This window comes from Humulus lupulus, chromosome 9 (assembly GCF_963169125.1).
Source record: "Humulus lupulus chromosome 9, drHumLupu1.1, whole genome shotgun sequence".
NCBI classification, from domain to species: Eukaryota; Viridiplantae; Streptophyta; class Magnoliopsida; order Rosales; family Cannabaceae; genus Humulus; species Humulus lupulus.
In genome coordinates, this window is record NC_084801.1 from 165,694,558 (window position 1) to 165,712,707 (window position 18,150).

At 32.6% G+C, this 18,150-nt stretch overlaps 1 long non-coding RNA gene across 1 annotated transcript; it reads right to left on the reverse strand.

The window, feature by feature from the left end:
* Window positions 1–15,062: 15,062 nt before the first annotated feature.
* Window positions 15,063–17,821, reverse strand: LOC133802381 (uncharacterized). The gene is made up of 3 exons (XR_009877282.1): window positions 17,351–17,821; window positions 17,159–17,224; window positions 15,063–15,410 (listed from the first exon to the last, which is right to left on the reverse strand). It is a non-coding gene; the product is annotated as an uncharacterized LOC133802381 (long non-coding RNA).
* Window positions 17,822–18,150: the final 329 nt, after the last annotated feature.

Here is an 18,150-nt window from a genome sequence, read left to right on the forward strand (position 1 = left end):
TGGATCCGATCCAATAGAAGCGGAAGAATGGCTCTAATTGGTGGAGTCCACTTTGGAACACAGGCGATTGGGGAATGAGGACCAAGTCTCATGCACCTCAACTCTACTCAAGAAAGATGCTTGAATCTGGTGGGACATAGACAAAGAAACTTGGGATGTAAACACCATGACTTGGGACGAGTTTTTCCAAGTGTTCGATAATAAGTATTATAGTCATGAGATTCTAGCCACAATGATGGATGAATTCATCGCGCTTACTCAAGGGAATTCGACTGTGACAGAGTACGCTGTGAAATTTGATTGATTGGCTAATTTTGCAGCGAACATGGTACCCACTGAGTCGCTAAGAATTGAGAGATTTGATAAGGGACAAAAACTTATTATAGCCTGCGACGTGAAGCTAATTTGGGGAATAACCACTTATGCAGAATTATGATGTAAAATCAAAGGAGGAGAGTTACCAGTAGATTTGATCGAGTTAGACCTTAAGGATTATTATGTAATATTAGGCATGGACTGTTTAGAAAAGTATGGAGCAACGATAGACTGTAAGGGTAAGATAGTCAACTTTCAAACAGAAGGTGGAGAACAGTTCACCTACAGAGGAGAAGTTTCTCGAACTTGCATACCGATAGTTTGAGCTCTCAAAGCTCAACGGTTAATTAGTATCAGTTGCTAGGCATTTCTAGAAAACGTAGTGGACAAGTCACGAGAGACACAACTCAAACCAAAGGGTGTACATATTGTGCGTGAATTTCCTGAGGTGTTTCCAGAAGATATATCGGGATTACCTCTGAATAGGGAAATCAAGTTTGAGATAGAGTTGGCACCGGAGACGGCACCAATCTCGAAAGCTCCCTATAGAACGGCGCCTACCGAGCTAAAGCAGTTAAAGATGTAATTGCAGTAGCTATTGGACAAGGGTTTATCTGACATAGCTATTCGCCTTGGGGTGCAGCAGTGGTTTTTGTCAAGAAGAAAGGCGGGAGCATGAGGATGTGAATTGACTATAGAAAGCTAAACAAAGTGACGATCAAGAATAAATACCCATTGCCACACATAGACGATCTTTTTTATCAACTACAAGGATCTATAGTGTTCTCAAAGATAGATTTACGATCAGGGTATCACCAGCTAAGGGTACAAGAAGAAGATATCCCAAAGACGACTTTCTGGACTAAATATGGACACTACGAGTTTTTGGTAGTGTCTTTTGGCTTAACGAACGCACCAGACGCATTCATGGATCTTATGAGCCGAGTATTTAAGGAATACTTGGATAAGTTCCTAGTGGTGTTTATAGAAGATATATTAATCTACTCAAATACAAAATTCGAGCATGAAAAACACCTATGACTGACGTTAGAACGACTCAAGAATCACCAATTATATGCCAAGTTTAAGAAATGAAAATTATGGCTAGAGAATGTGGCATTTCTAAAGATCGAGTAGAAGTAGACTTAGGAAAGATAGAAGCAGTGAAAGACTGACCCAAGCCCAAGAGTGCATTTAAGGTGAGGAGTTTTCTGGGCTTAGCGAGATATTATAGACGATTTGTTGAAGGGTTCTCCAAAATAGCTACAACCTTAAAAAACTTGACAAGGAAGCAACAAAAGTTCACATGGAAGGAGAAGTGTGAAGAAAGCTTTCAAATATTAAAGGAAAAGCTCACATCAACCTTAGTTATATGCATCTCTAATGATAAAGGCAAGTTTGTAGAATACTGCGACGCGCCGAAGTAAGGTCTTGGATGCGTTTTGATGCAAGAAGAGAAAATGGTTGCATATGCCTTGAGACAACTAAGGAAGTACGAGCAGCAATACCCGACCCATTGTTGGGTTATATGCCCTTATAAAACCATGTCAAACATGTAACGCGACTTTACATTGTCAACAAAAGAAGTAGAAATCAATTAGTTTGACAACCGTGTTGCTTGCTTGGAATAATAAAAACATTTATAAAATCCCAAACATATAAATAGTTCCAATTATAGTGACTTGGTCACAGTGGATTATAATTGTAATTATATGTTCAAAAGAACAAGTCCTAAGATTAAGTCAGTGCATTGGATTTTCACTGATCTGGGACTAGGACTGATACTGATTATTGATAGATAAATAAGTATCGTTGTTATCGAATCTAATCAATATCACAACATTGACCATAGGTCAAGTTGATCTTACTTCTGAGTGATAATATTCTACTAATTATATTATTTAAATCTTTTGACTTGTTCGTTACTAGCTTTTTCTAAGGTCTAACCCATACTTACTTCTTGGAGAATTAGTAGTGTAATTGAGTGGGAGTATTAATCATAGATATGAAATCTATAGCTTCTGTATGAGATGAGAAAAGATGACTTCCTTAATCTTTTAGTCTAAAAGGGTAAATGATTGAGCTCTCATATCTGTGATTAAGTTCACATATGTATCATTTACAAGGGACTTAGTGGGAATTAAGGATGAAATACAAATGATGGGTAAAAGGTAATTTGCACCTAGCTCATTAGTAAGTCGTCGATAGAGGATTGATTGACTGTAACAGTTATAACAATGGATAACGTATGTGTGGTTTGGAATATACGTTCTATCAATTCAATAGTTCAATACCGAATCTATAGTGGAGTCATGAGGAATTTATAAATTGTGAGATAATTTATTTAATAAATATACTCACGTGAATTTATTGTAGTTTGTGTTCATGGATCCACGGTCCCCATGTCATCTCTTATCAAATCAAGTTTAATAGTCTCAAACAATTGATTTAATTATGAATTAGAAATATCAAATTGAATAGGTCAATTTAGTGATATTTACATGCAATAGGAATTCGGGAATAAAAGAGAATTTTTGGGCAAATTTATTAATATTGATAAATTGGAGTCAATATAAATAAATAATATTAAATCAAGTTTCAAATTATAATTAGTTAATTTGAATAATGATTTGTTTATTTATTTATTTATTTAATTAATTAAAAGATAAATAAATAAAAAGATTTTGAATTTATGCCAAATTGAGATTTGAATTAAAAAAAAATGATTGAGCCCAAGTGCATTTGTAGGCTTTGATTTTGTATTTATTATTGAAATTAATTTAAATTTAAATAAAGCCCATTAAGTTGCTTATATAAGGAATGTGATGTCTAAGGTTTTCATAAGTAAGTGAATCTTAGTTGATTTATTGTGTAACGTCTCAAATTTGCTAATAAGACTTAGTGCCTTGATTAGCGTGTCGGGAGGACATAAATGGATTAATATGTAAATTTATTTGAATATATGTGTGATTATGTGAATCATGTGAGTTATATTATAATATGACTGAATGTTCATATTTAAGTGTATTAAGCATGCATGTGGGTCCATTTCTTTTTAGAAGGGCATTTACGTAATTGTGGCCCGTTGAGGGCGTATTTGAATATTTATGTGCATATTGACTGAGAACACATTATTATATGGATATATTTGAGTTATTCGACATGAGGCGATCCTAGGGAGTAAGTTAGCGGTTTAGTCATAACGGGGTCGAAATACCTAGTTCGAGGTGAGCCCAGGGGTATTTAGTAATTTGGTACATTACCTAGATTTATTGGGTAATGGGAAAGTATTTGGTGATTATTTGAGGATATTGGAAATTAACGGGAAATTATGAGGTGTTAATTGAGAGTAACAGGAAAGGTGGCAAGAGACGTTATTAGCCTTGAGGGCGTTAGAGAGAAATACATAAGCAATGGGCATTTTACTCTTTGTGCCGAGATAGTGACTTAAGCACTAAGTTCCTTCAGAGGTGGGAAACAAAGGGTAAACAACAACTCAACTCATTTTTCCCTCTCCTCTTGTTTTTCTCTGCCTCCCTTGAAGTGCTTGGACTTCCTTGAATTGTTTTAAAGTAAAGCTTGGGAAATTGAAGGGACTTGGAGCTAGAGTTGGACTAAGGCAGCTTAGGTCATGATCATGCAGCTGAGAAGCTTGGAAATTCAGATGTAACTTAAGTTCTTTAGAGGTTATTTTGGAGTTTTGATGAGAGTTTGAATTATTGGTTTATGATTAAGTTTTGATGTGTTTTTAAGGTTGTTTACGGTTTGTCTGAATTTCTGAGTTCATTTTTGGGGTTGGTTTGGGTTAAATCTGTGTTTTGGGATGGATTTGGGAGACTTGCGATTTGTAAAAATCACTGTTTTTCTGAGTTCGCAGGGTTGCCCTGTGGCCCTCACAAACTCAGAGGATAGGGTAGTTCCCGGAACTGCCATGGCGCCGCGGTGCTTGATGGGCTGTGCCGCAGCCCGTGTCCAGGAAGAATGAGAGCTGGGCTCTCTGACTTGAGGAGGGTCACGACGCTCGTGAGGGGCGTTGCGACACAAATTGGAGACATTAGCCAAATAGGGTTTTTGAGTATGGGAACTCAAACCTAAAGGCTCGGGAAGGATTCTACTACCCAGTTTAGTAGAATTCGAGGACCCAGAGGCTAGGAATCAATCTTGAAGCTTTTAATTGGTTTAGTTCTAGATCGTTATCCGTTGTTGTATCGTGACTAAGGTTACCACAAGGCTTGGGAAGGAAATGATCATGTTCGTTGTCGATTTATCCTATCGTAGAGGACTCGAGGTAAGAAAACCGTCTCTTGCACCAAGTGTAGGGCGTGCGCCTTATTATAGGGCACATGAATGACCATTTCCTGAAAGTATTTGTAGTTGAATGTCTATTGTGTTTGAATTTATGCTATTATATTTGTTGGTACTGATTTCTTGGTCGGAAAACCGTTAACAACATTACATGTGTAATGTATGCCGTAGTGGTGAGGCCATAACGCGAATACGGTATCCGCCACAATGGCGAGGCCATTATGAAGATGGAATTTCCATCTACTCGACATGAGTCGTATGTTTTTTGGAAAGTCTATGTGAACCAATTGTGATTATAGTTTCCTTATTTTGTGGGATGTTTTGTAAATTTAACAATTATGTTTAAATTTAATTAATTAATTGAATTTTTTATGATAAATTCTTGTATTCAATTAAATATTTTTAAATAGATAAATGCCTGATTATTGTTGGTTAGTTAGGATTTTTTTTTTTTTGCAAAATTGTTTATTTTGGAAATAAATGTCATAAATAAGTAAAATGTCATATAGATTGATATGCAAGACTCATCCAATTGTAAACATGTCATGCATCATTATTAAGATTTTTTTTTTTTTGCATTTGGGCTTTAAATATAAGTATAATGTGTTGGGAAAACTTATACATGATCTTGTTTATTTTCATGTAGATCTTATATTAAACAAATTAATATAAGAAAACCTAAAACATGTTTCTAAAATTGAATTCAAACAGAAATAATGATAAGAATACTTACATTATACGCAGCGGAATGAAATAGTCATTTCTTCAATTTCTCTAACCCTTGTATCCTTTCGGTCGTAGAGTATTACCAAGAAACGGAACTGTTCTTCAATTTTCTTCACAGTCTTCAAAAGTATCCTTAAATCACCTAGACTAGGATGGAAAATTCTCAACACATGAGATAGATATAGAGAGAAGAAGAATCGAAGAGAAAAATTAAGGCTTAGGAAAATATTTATGTTTGTAGAGAGAATCTAAAACCAACTAGATCTTTTGATCTTCTCAAAAACTTGTGTTTCAAAAATTTGATTTCAACTCCCACTTAGAAATCCTTTTATAGACTCAATTAGGTCACTTATTTAATTAAAAAATCAATAAAATAATAGCCAATAATCAACCCTAGGTTGAAATTATCATGGGCTTTAGGTCGGTGAAATTTCTCATTTAATTATAAACTTGTTGGACGTAAAATCAAGGTGAGTATTATTTTATATTGATTAATTAATTAAATAATTATTCAAATCATTTATCAAATAAATTATTTATAATTTGAAACATGATTTAAACTTATTTATTAATTTATATACCAATTTATCTTAATTAATAAATCTGCCATAATTTCTCTTTTATTTTCTAAATTACATAACTCTGTGAAACTATCCAAAATTGACCTGGTCAACTTTGATAATTCTAATTGATAATTAAATAAATCAATTGAGACTATCTAGATGATTTTATCCAAGGTGCAATGGGGACCATGGGCCTATGAAATCATGCTCCAATAAGTTATCATAATTCTAACAAATAAATTTACTAACTTATTAATTCCTCGTGACTCCACTGTAGACTCAAAATTGTACTCTTGAATTCATAGAATGCTCTATAACAAATATAGATACGCTATTAATTATCCATTGTTACAACCATAATTGTCACTCAATCCTCTATAGACGGTCTACAATGAGATAGGACTAAAATGTTGTTTTACCCATCATTGTATTTTATCCTTAAAACACTTAGTTCCTTGTAAATGATATTTCAGTAAACTAATTTAATTACTCAAATGAGATCTCTATCATTTAACACCTTGAACCAAACTAAAAGGAAACCATCGTTTCACTTCTTCCTTAGAAGCTATAGATGTTCATATCTATGATTAACACTCCCACTCAATTATACTACAGAGTTCCCAAGATGTAAGTATGAGCTAGTCCGTAGGGTAAGCTGGTAACGAACAAGTCAAAGAACTCAAATAATACAATCAGTTAGAATACTAACCACTCAGAATTGAGATTTAATTGACCTATGGTCAACTATATGATATGACTAGAATAGATAATAACGGTATGTTTACTTATCTTATCAACTGTCAATATCGGTCCAGTCCGATGTAACAAATACATCCGATCTTATCTACTTTGCTAATGTTCTGTAAAGAACATAACACTGTAATGTGTAAGTAGATCATATCGTAGATTGGCAAGTCAGTATAAATCCTGTGCACTGACTAATCTTAGGACTAACTTATTTTGAACAAATAATCATATTTATATTCCACTGTGATTACGTCACTATAAATATGATTAACTATATGCTCGGGATTTAATAAAAGTTTATATTAAACAAATAATCATGAAAATAAAACATGTGAGCAAAGTGATTGACCAAGTCAAAAATAATTTCTATTCTTTTATTGATAATAAAATGAGATTACAAAGAAAGTGGGTTTTAATTAGGGCATAAAACCCCAACATAATGATGGCCTATTTTTTTTAATGTGGGAAAACTCAAATAAGACTTTCATAAAATGTTAGGCTTTATTTGCACCCAATTGAACATGTAAAGTTTAAATTCCTCTCTTGTGGATGGTTCTACTTGTGAATGCCCATTTGCTTTGCATTACTAAATTGGGCATAATCAATTGAATAACAATTAATAAAACGAAGGTTCAATTTTTTATCTTTTTGGGCTTTGTATGGAAGTTAGGGAGCCTTAGTAGTGAGTTTGACATACTTAACTCACCTTTCTTCCATGCAAGATCGATTTGTTAAGGCCCATTTACCTAAGTTTGACTTAATTGTATTACGTTAATCTTTTTAGTTGAACCTAATAATTGATTAGAAACAAATTAATTCTAATTTTTGGATTAATTTTCAAGGGGTAATTTTAGAATTAATAGAAAATTATAAACTATGATTTATTGATTATTTTAATAATTTGGCAAACCTAAGTTGGTAATTTTTAAAAGAATAAAATATTAAAAGATTTAATAATGAGTTTTTAAAATTTGAATTTTCTCTACACCGTTGATTTAACAAGGTTAGAGTTTAGTGGCGCCTCATGGCACTTTGATTTCGTCTCCCTACAGAAGGTGTTCACTGGATTTCTTAACATGGATAAATTTCTTAGAATAGATGGTTATAGATGGACCTTATATAGATTGTGGAATTACGTCTATAATAATCGAAATCGTGGGTCAAAATGATAAAGTAAGAAATATTTGTGACTCTCGCCTACCGGGACACATGGGTTTTCGTTACTTTGATCGGATGAATAAGTAGTTAATAAATGTTTAGGACATTTTATTAATTGAGATTTTTCTTTATATATCTAAGTGAATATATGTGACTCTCGCCTACTGGGACAAATGGGTTGTTAGATGATAAGTGTTTTAGTATTTTTCTTATCTCAAAGCATTTTGTATGTTATGTTATTTCTAAAAATATGATGAATAAATGTTTGTAGAGCAATGCATTAATTTCTACTTAGTTGATAATCGTATCTTTAGGCTTCCCAACCCATACTCTCTGTAATCTCTAAAAAGTTATCAATGGTGAGAACCTCACGAAAAGTTTGTCCAACATCAACATGGTGTTGATTATGGAAAACATCGAGTTCATGATTATCAAAGATAATACTATTTTTCCTATGCAACGATCACCGAATCCTTCAAAGAGGATTGTTGATGGTGAAGCGAACAAAAGAACGAAGACTAATACTACCAGACATGCTTAAGGAGAAGCTTCCTGAAGCTTCTTCTTTGATGACAAAATGAGGAAGAAATTCAAAAAAAAAAAGAATAAGAAGTCCACTAGCAAGACACCAAATGATGCAAAGCATCTTGGAGCAAGGTTTGATTATAAGTACACTAAAGGGGAGTGTTTCCAATTGCAAGGAGACTGGGAATCGACACAAGATTTCCCGGTACTCAAGGCATATGGAACCCAAGATAATGATATTTGTCTTGGATGCATGTGATTTTAGAGGATGATTCTTCCATTTTGGATCGTTGAATCAAGATCTACTAAACATGCATGTATTTTTTTTTACAACTTTTAACATTGGGAAAGCCATGAAGTAAGAAAAGCTAAAGCTTGGAATCCGACAAGTGTTGTTCGTATTAGACAAGGCAAAATGATAAGCTTGAATGAATTTTGGAAACAGATAAATTATTTTAAGACAATGTTTATTTTATTCTGATTTTCGGTGGAAATTTTAATTTTAGTTTTCCTTATTACATCAACAACAATTTGTAGTTACTTTCACAAGTAATAAAATCCTATTTCTTTAAATGGATGTGAATTATGGGGTGGATGTATGGAAAATGGGCTATACCTATTGGAACCAAACAAACACTATGTACTAAATAATGAGTTGTTTTGATAGTTAAACCTAAGACTGTTAGACGAAAAAATGTCAATAACATTAGAATTGATGTACCTTGAGCACCTTCGCTTTGGTCATATTTACTCTGATAGGATTCAAAGTCATTCAAAGACTAACAAAGGGTGAGCCTTTGAGGGAACTCACCTAGGGTGACCTACCTGTCTGTGAATCTAGTCTCAAGGGAAAAAGGATAAAGCATCCATTCTCTGTGATAGGAGAAAGGAACAAAGTGCCACTAAGGCTAGTATATTCAGATGTCTGGGAATAAATGAATGTTCAAGCGAGGGGTGGTTATGAGTATTTCGTTACCTTCATTGATGATTTCTCTAGAGACTTATGTAAGTACCTAAAGTATAGGAATTCTGAGAATTTGTTAAAAAGTTTAAAGAATTCATTGCTATTGCTTTAAAACAAAATTAGGTAAAACATTAAAGTTGCGATCTGATTGGGGTGGAGGATATTTGGATAATCAAAACCAAGGTCATTTAATTGAACTTGGAGAATTTTCTAAAGCAATTACCCTAGGGACTCCGCAACAGAACGACGTTTCAGAGCGGTGTGAATCGCACATTTATGAAAATGTGTGTTCTACGATAAGCTATCCAAATCTACCAACTTCTTACCTAGATCTTTTCTGGAGACATACTACCCAGACTGCATGTGACATTTTTTTTAAATGTTGTGTCGTCTCAAATTTGTCTCTAAGACACCACTAGAATTATGGAATGGTCGTAAGCCTGGTTTACGTCATTATGGAATTTGGGGGTGTCATGCTCATGTTTTGAGGAAAAAGGTAGGAAAGCTAGAACATCGAACTAAGGTTTGCTTGTTTGTTGGCTATCCTAAAGGTACTCAATGTGGTCTATTTTATAGTCCAGTAGACAAGAAAGTGTTTGTCTCTACAAACACTACTTTTCTGGATAATGACTTCATAATGAATTTCAAGCCTCGTATCAAAATAGTATTAGATGAAAAACGATAAGCTATTCTTCCATCTTCACCGACACAGGTCGATGAAAACAAGTTAAACTTAGAAACCACTAATCCAAGTCAAAAAGTTTCGGAGCGTCGTTGTAATAGGAGGGTTTCTCGGAACTTGGTACCTATAAGAGGGATAGTGAAACCCACAAGCTGGTTGGAAACACAAGTAAAAATGATATGTTGGTCTTTAAACAAACTATGGGTATGTTTTAAAGGGATCTTTCGCTCGAAGCCATGTACCAGAAAATTGAGTCTAAGTACCCTAAATTTGACAGAGATTTTGTAAAGGTCCCATTGGACTTTAGGCCCATGGGGTGCAAGTGGATCTATAAGAAGAAGAGGTGAGCTAATGGATAGGTCGAGACATTTAAGGCTCAACTCGTGGCAGAGAGAGAAAGTCGACTTAGAGAAAAAAAATTCTCTGGTAGTCATGATAAAATTCATTTAGTATACACCTATCCATAGCCACAACCCTTGATTAAGAGATAAGGCAAATGGACATCAAATAAGCATTTTTAATTGCTATCTTGATGAGACCATCAACATGGATCAATCAAAATTATTTAAAGTAGTTGGATAGGAAAGTCGGCAAGCTGAGTAGGTCAATCTATGGACTTAAACAAGCTTCGGGCTCCTGGAACTTAAGGTTTAATGGAAACATTAAGACCTATGGTTTTCAACAAAATGTAGTTAAGCCTTGTGTTTAACCAACTCAAGGAAAAGGACATTGTGGTGTTCTTAATCCTTTATGTAGATGATATCATACTCATTGGAAATAATGTCAAGAAATTAGCAAGACATAAAGAACTGGCTGGAAACAAAATTTTAGATTTCGTTGTAGCAGGTCGTGTTCTTGGTATCCATATCATCAAGGATAGAAAGAACTAAATTTTGGCTCTATTCAAGCGGCTTACTTAGGTGAGGTGCTTAGGCATTTCTCTATAACAAATTCTGAGGAATGATGTTTAGTGTCTTGACATGGAATTTATCTTTCTAAGCAGCAGTCTCCACAGACTCCTCAAGAGAATGAAAAGATGAAACAAATTTCGTATGCATATGCAACTAAAAGTCTACTGCATGCTATGTTGTGTGCTGTGACTGAAGATCTACTATGAAATGGGAGTGGTGAGCAAGTGTCAATGAAACCTTGGAAATGAACAAAAGATAAAGATAACTGTCTTACATCGACTTGAGACTATATGTTAGTATATTCAGATAGATCTTTGAACCTGTTAGGCTACACCGATTAAGATTATGGACTGATGTTGATGACTGGAAGTCTACTTCTGAAAATGATGTCTACTCTTGGGGGGTGGAGTTATGATTTGGAGAAGCGATAGGTTGTCTACCATCTCAGTAATTGTGATTTGGAGAAGTGTTAGGCTATCTGCCATTTCACCTTGGAAGCTTAGTACATAGCTGCATTTGTGTAGGCTAAAAAATAGTCAAGCTAAGGAAGTTCTATAAGATATCGGTGCTATTCCAAAAATGGATAAACCACTCATTTTGCCATGTGAAAATAATGAGACAATAGAGAATTCGAAAGAAACTCGAAGCCACAAAAGAGCAAAGCATATAGAGAGAAAGTACCACATAATCGGGGATGTGTGGCAAAAGCATGAAGTGAAGGTGGCCAAAGTGGTCGTATATGCCTCGAGACAGCTAAAGGAGTACAAGCAGCGATACCCGACCCATTGTTGGGTTTTATGCCCTTATAAAACCATGTCGGACATGTAATGTGATTTTATATTGTCAATAAAAGAAGTAGAATTCATTTAGTTTGACAACCATGCTGCCTGTTTGTTTTATTACAGGATTATTGGAATAATAAAAACATTTATAAAATCCCAAACATATAAATAGTTACAATTATTGTGACTAGGTGACAGTGGATTATAATTGTAATTATATGTTTAAAATAACGAGTCTTAAGATTAAGTCAGTGTACTAGATTTTCACTGATATGGTAATCTACGATATGATCTACTTACACATTCGGGGTGTGATGTCTTATCCAAGGAATTGACCAAGTATATCAGATCGGATATATATGGGTACATTGGACTATGATCGATATTGATTATTGATAGATAAATAAGTATCGTTGTTATCAAATCTAATCAATGTCACAATATTGACCATAGGTCAAGTTGATCTTAATTCTGAGAGATAATATTCTACTAATTATATTATTTAAATCTTTTGACTTGTTTGTTACTAGTTTACCCTTAGGCCATACTTACTTCTTGGAGATTTAGTAGTGTAATTGAGCAAGAGTGTTAATCATAGATATGAAATCTATTGCTTCTGTATGAGAGGAGAAAATATGACTTCCTTAGTAGCTTAGTCTAAAAGGTTAAATGATTGAGCGCTCATATCTGTGATTAAGTTCACATATTTATAATTTTCAAGGGACTTAGTGGGAGTTAAGGATAAAATACAAATGAGGGGTAAAATGTTAATTTGCACCTGTCTCATTAGTAAGTCATCGATAGAGGGTTGACTGACTATAACAGTTATAACAATGAATAATGTATTTGTGGTTTGGAAAATACGTTCTATGAATTCAAGATTTCAATTCTGAATCTATAGTGGAGTCATGATGAATTAATAAATTGTGAGATAATTTATTTAATAAATAAACTCACGTGAATTTATTGTAGCTTGTGTTCATGGATCATTGGTCCCTATGTCGCCTCTTATCAAATCAAGTTTAAAAGTCTCAAACAATTGATTTATTCATCAATTAGAAATATCAAATTGAATGGGTCAATTTAGTGATATTTACATGTAATAAGAATTTGGGAATAAAATAGAATTTTTGGGCAAATTTATTACTATTGATAAATTGGTGTCAATATAAATAAATAATATTAAATTAAGTTTCATATTAAAATTAGCTCATTTGAATAAGGATTTAATAATTTAAAAGATAAATAAATAAAAATATTTTAAATTTAGGCCCAATAGAGATTTAAATTCAAAACAAATTGATTTGGCCTAAGTCCATTTGTAGGCTTTGATTTTTTTTATTATTTTAATTCATTTAAATTTAAATAAAGCCCATTAATTTGCCTATATAAGGAGTGTGATGTCTAGGGTTTTCATAAGTAAGTGAGTGAGTCTCATTTGATACATTAGGTAAGTGAAAACCTAGACAGTCTAATCATTTCTTGGCCGCTCATTCTCTTCTTCTTCCCTCTCTAATTCTATCTCATGTGTTGAGAACTTGCCCACTCTTTGTTAGACTTGATTTAGAGATAGGTCTGGAAGACTTTGGCACAATCTAAATTGTTTAGTTGCGTATTCGTAAGTTTCAACATCTTTATGTTTATGTTAATTTACGAATCTGATGTTCATATATATGTCATGCTATTCTATGTTTCTATTATGTTTTTGGGAAAATAATAGGGACCATGCACCTAGATTTAAATTCCAAGATCCACCCATGACTTGGAATTATTAGTTGTGGTCTTCGCTCTAAAGATTTGGAGGCACTATTTGTATGGAGATAAGTATGAAATCTATATAGACCATAAGAGTTTAAAGTACTTATTTACGCAAAAGGAGCCCAATATGAGGAAATGGAGGTGGTTGGAGCTGGTGAAGGACTACGATTGTAAGATCTTGTATCATCTGGGAAAGCTAATGTCATGGCATATGCACTTAGTAGACGGAGTTCCAGAAGCATATCAGCACTTAGGGGTCATTTGGTATGAAGAGTTCACGGTTTTCATATTACTAGGAAAGTTGAAGAGGGTAATCTGATAGTCTCGAAACTTACATCATTGTATTTGGTTGTGCACTATAATCTTATTTATGATTCCTGGGAATATCACTTTCTGTGTTTGGTTGTACATAGGAATCTGTTAAGTTTTCATATTTTCATAAAATTAATATAATAATGTATTTCATCAAAATAATTTATAAACAAATTTACTCATGAAATATTTTTTAACAGAATTAAAAAAAATACATCTAGAATCAAGTAAAATTTTTTAAATTACAAAAATACCCTTATTTTATTTTTAATAATATTTCATTTGTTATTTTAAACTAAAGTAATGATATAAAGGCTTTAATAATCAATTTATTTAAATAAACAAATATTATTTATCATTTTATAGTTTGATATATGTATATTTATTTTTATATTATAAGCTTCAAAAATAAAATAAGTCACTAACTAAAAAATTATTGGTTTAAAATTTTTTTAAAAAATAATAATAATTTTGAAGTGTTTCACATTCCTGGGTATCTGAAAACTACTTGTCAGATGGGTTTCACTTGAACCTAGAATCAGGAAAAGTTAAAACCCCTGGAGTACAGATTCCCAGGTTAGAAAAACTCAAACCCAGTACCAAACATGGAAAAGTGTTCATGTAAAGAACGCCCTAGACTAATACTTACAAAATATTCGCATAACATAGCTTATAAAAGAATACCATCCATTATTAAAGTCTCAGGGGGACTTATTTAAAATCATGCAAGTTGGCGCCATAAGTTTAAAATAAAACATAGGTTTTTATGCAAAGTTAAAAGAAAACCAATTAAGTTAAATAACAGAGTCCCACTGATAATTTAGGAAAAGTCCCTTAAAACAAAACATAATTTAAATGGCGTTCTACGTTGATTGTTTTATCGTCCATAGGATTGCCCCACGCCATACACCCCATGATGAAGAACTCCTCACGTCACCACGCGTGCCATAGAGAAATCCTATTTTCTACCTGGAAGGAAAGTAAGGGGGTGAGCTAAAAGCCCAGTAAGGAAGTACAAGCAAATAAGCAAGTAAGAAAACAACAAACAACCAAACACTAACGTTCACCTAACACATCATGGTCTATCATAACATAATCGTAACATTTCATCATATCATAACATAAATGTGACATATCAACGTATCATAACATAAATGTGACATATCATCATATCATAACATAAAAGTGACATATCAACATATCATAACATAAATGTGACATATCATCATATCATAACATAAAAGTGACATATCATCATATCACAACATAAAAGTGACATATCATCATATCACAAACATACAGCATACATGATGAGCATGGAACGCTAGTTGTCCATGTCACCCTATGAGGTAAACAGGAGATCACTGGTCCTTGAATAACCTCGGCGCGTCCGCCCTAGGAGTCACGTCTCAATGTCCTTAGTAACTCGTTCGATGTATCTGACATCGAAATCTGTTTGATGTATCTAACATCACATTCTGTTTGATGTATCTAACATCCATACACATATCACATTCAACAGATCATCACATTAAGGCATTCATAATTTCATAACAGTTCATTCATATAACAGTCTTACCATTCATAGCATAAAATCATAAAATCTATCTAACTTCCTTACCTCAGGTCCAAGCTAAGAATTTCACAATCTTTTCAACGAGCCTATATCATAATCAAAATAACGTTTCTTAGGTTCATAAAATTACTATTTTGCCCTTCCATACAACTCATGTGTGCATGGGCCATGCACTCATGATAACAGTTACACTAAAACATGCAATTATCACCAAAAAGAATAATGCTTGTTCTACCCATTTTGCTAACATGATTGCTTTATAAAAATTACATATTTGAATAATAATCATGATTTTGGACGTAAAAGTTGATTTGCATGTAACATGCATACGTGTGAACGTTGCGTAATAAAGACGTTTTCAAAAACGATAATTCTACATTTCTTGCTTCTATTGTTTGAAAATCAATAGCCATATTACATGCTTTATTTTTCTTAAAAATTTCTAAGTTGATTAAATTCCTCAAAAACTTTATTTTATTTTAGCTCAAAATAAAATATGTGACATTTTCATTAAATAAATATTAATTTACCAAGAATTAACCAACAAGCTTGGATTTAATTAAAATACCTATTTTAACATGTTTCTTTAGAAAAATATATTTTATTATTGTGTTACAAAAATGATGTGAAAAATATATTTTAAGTGTGGAAAAATACATTTTGATTTAATTTATTTAAGACTTAGTTTTTAAGTAGTAAAAACCCATATGTGACAATTTAATAACAATTGTTAACTTTTTTTAAAACAACTTTCAGCCACTATTTATTTTATTCAAAATCACAAATAAATAGAGTTTAAATATTTTTCTCAATCAAAATAAAGAAAAATCATTATTTATCAAAATATGCATTTCATACCATTAAAATATCATTTTTCAATATTACCATAACTTAGAAAAAATAATTTATTCCAAAAATTAATCAAATTCATTTTTAGTGAAACTTTCTTCACATTTTATTACAAAATTCCAGCAACCATTTTTTTATCATTAAAATCACCATATTCAATTTTATAAACTCATTTTTTCTCAAAATTCAATAAAAATTCTGTAGGAAATTAATTGGGTAAAATATCATAACATGAGACTTAAAATCCTCTTTTAATTTCATAAAAATTAACATATTCATCAAGAACATTATTTATGCATGCAACTCATCTTTTTATCAACTTTTACCCAATTATTTGAAAAAAAAACAGCAAGCTTAATTCTTTGTAAAACTCAACTTTTGTCTCAAAATTACATAAAATCATTCATGCCTATAATCTCATTATGCTCTTATAATATGCATGATTCCACTAACATAATCACATGAATCCTTTTAAAATCATTTGTTGCAATTCTATGAAAACCAACAAAACATTAACAATAAAAATAGCATATAGTAAATTTATAAGCACCATATTCACATATGCCTTATATTAACCTAGCATATTTCTATCATCATTTTCATGCATCTTATAATTTAATCATTCAAAATATACCATGCATCTAACAAGATTTCATGATCAAAATATCAAGATTACCACTTATTCTCTTACCCATATATCATAGATCCTAAAACATGGATCAAATATATATTGTAAAATCACACAACATATCAAGAACACCCTTGGGTGTACCTAGGCCGAAATCACCTTACAAGTGTTCATAGATTATAACAATTTTTTTATGCATAGCAAAATCAACATCACAACCCTTAAACACAAATCATGCCCTCACAAAAATCCAAATCCTATACATCAATCCTACCCAAAATCAACCATTAGCACCATTAGCAAAACCTCATATACAACCCACCAAAAACAATATAAGGCTAAGGAAAAGACCATTACCTCTCTTGATTGTAGAATCAAGAACACAAAAGATCAATACCACAAACTCCACACCCTTGTTCAAGCCTAGGGTTTTTATGGGAAAGCCACCATGAAGAGAAGGAAGAATCCAAACACACACAAAACATAACACAAATCAATATCATATTATCAAATAAAGAGATTAAACAAAGAGAAAACAAGAAGACATACTCTAGGGGGGTTCCTCTTCACTTTCTTCTTCCTTCTTCCTTTCTTTCTTTCTTCCTCTCTCTCTCTCTCTCTCTCTCTCTCTCTCTCTACACGCCACTCTCTCTCTCTCTCTCTCTAGGTCACGGCAGCCACACACACACACAAGAGCAATGGCTCTTCTCTCCTTTCTTAGCCCCTTTATCACAAATCCTCTCATAAAGTCTCCCCAAACAATATTAAGGTAAGTTTCCATTTCTCTTTTATTTTCCTTGATTTTTCTTTATTTCAAAAAGATACAAAGGGATAAGATATGATCATGCCTATCCCCAAATGATCATGGTCTTTAAGTCTTGATTTTTTTTTTACCATTTTAAGGAAATATTCCATTCCCACTAGGTCACACGCCCACTCCTCATTTCCCTTTTCTTTTCTTCTTTTTTTTATAAATAAATTACTCAATTAAATCTAAAATAAGGAAACCTAAAATGTGTAGAAAATCTACACATGTGCACCATGCTACCATGCACTAGCACACACTAAATTACTAGGGTGCATCACTATCTATCATGCACCTTAGTGCATTCCACCATAGCTCACATAAATACCTCATTTGTCACACTTAAATAAAATGTAACACTAATAGTAAAATAACATGTTACACAATTATTCACTTGTTAAATTAATTAACCAAAACATTTCTAACAATTAAATAAAATAACAAACAATCAAATAAAACAAATAAACAATTAAATAAAATAACAACACTTAAATAAAACAATTCATCACACTTAACATTTAAATCAAATAAAGCACAAAATTTA